Below are 1,807 nucleotides of genomic sequence, written 5' to 3'. Positions count from 1 at the left end.
ATGATACGGGACAAGGGAGCATGTATATATAATGCAAAAATAAATGATGCAGCAAGCAGCACAAACAAATTATTCTTGCCTAATAGGTGGTGTCACATAATAGGCAACATTTATCACCGTTTTACTTCATAATTTCAGATTGCATTCACAGCATGCCAACACTCGCACTGCCATAATTATGTATCTACTGCAAACGCTCCTCAAGCAGAAAGTGACTAAATGGAAAGTTATTTGATATCTGCATGGAAGCTCCCTCCTCCCTTAAATTCTACCCTGCTAAAATATTCAAGCTTCTTTATAAAGGAAAGATTTTACACTGAAACAGTTACCAGCCTCAGTTCAAAGCTGTGGATCAGTACACAGCAGGAGCTATAAAATCAATTGACTGAGTCTGCTTTCCTCTATGCACACATCCATGTCTGGAGCTGTCAGAGCAGAGCACCTCTGAGAGCCATTTCCCAGACAGGAGACACTCTTGGAGGCTGACTGCTTAGCAGGGCTGTCCTTCCCTGCAGCTGCCAGGTGGGCACATGGCTGCAGTGCCAGCACTGGGCTCTGTGCTGTGGGCACAGCAGGTTCCCACTGGGGCTCATCCCAGTTCTGCAGCTTGGGAGTGCAGCCCCAGGCACAGGGATGATGTTTGCCACCCCCTCTGCAGGGCTGAAGGCACTTCCTACCAACGCATGGAGCCTCACAGGGGGATTACCCAGCACATCTGTGACAGCACAAAGCATGGGGGGAACTGACAGAACCTGATGGACTCGGAGTTTTTAAAGAGCTCACATTTTTAAAGAAACACCTCGTTGTATTACTTTACTTTCTTGTTCAGCAGTATTAAAATGCAGAAGCACGTATTTATTACATCATCAGGGTTCATAGAATCATAGAATCCTCAGAGTTGGAAGAGATCTTTAAATGTCACCCAGTCCCACTCCCCTGCAATGAACAGAGACGTAGAATCACAGAATGGCCTGGGTTGAAATGGACCACAGTGCTCATCCAGTTCCAACCCCCTGCTATGTGCAGGTCACCAACCAGCAGCCCAGGCTGCCCAGAGCCACATCCAGCCTGGCCTTGAATGCCTGCAGGGATGGGGCATCCACAGCCTCCTTGGGCAACCTGTTCCAGTGCCTCACCACCCTGTGTGTGAAAAACTTCCTCCTAGCATCCAACTTAAACCTCCCCATCTCAGTTTAAAACCATTTCCCCTTGTCCTATCACCATCCACCCTCATAAACAGCCATACATGCACAGTTCAATCAAGCTGCCAAGTTCCTCTAAATGCAACAGACAGATGCATTTGTAGCTCTAACAGCACACACTGCATTGTAACAACCTACACTGCACCACGGTGTGCTCCCTTAGATCTTCCTTATCTGTGCAGTGTTTTACAAAAACTCACACCAAAGTTTGAGAACAGTCTGACTTGCTGATGAAATCACTTACCAAAAGGAAACCAGTGTTGGCTTTTTTTTTTTTTTTTCCCTACCTATGAACAGATGAATATTTTATAGCTGTTGTGACTTAATTTTTTGTTAACTACAGCAAATTTATAATTCATCAAATTCCAGAGTACTTTGGCTCTGACCTCCGACCCCTCATTCATCTCCCGTCGCTCTGCCTCAGCTCTTCCACTGACAGAAACTAATAGCCAATAAAGGCACCGTGACACTGGCAGTTACAATGATGAATGTTTCATGTGGCACGGCCTTATTATGACCCACTCTCAGAGGAAGACCAAGCCATTTTTCAAACAATCCATTAAAACAAAAAAAAAAAAAAAAAAAAAAGAAGAAGGAGGGAGAAG

This window comes from Phasianus colchicus, chromosome 19 (genome assembly GCF_987193195.1).
Source record: "Phasianus colchicus chromosome 19, bPhaCol1.hap1.1, whole genome shotgun sequence".
Taxonomy (NCBI): domain Eukaryota; kingdom Metazoa; phylum Chordata; class Aves; order Galliformes; family Phasianidae; genus Phasianus; species Phasianus colchicus.
Note: the sequence above shows the minus strand (reverse complement) of the source record.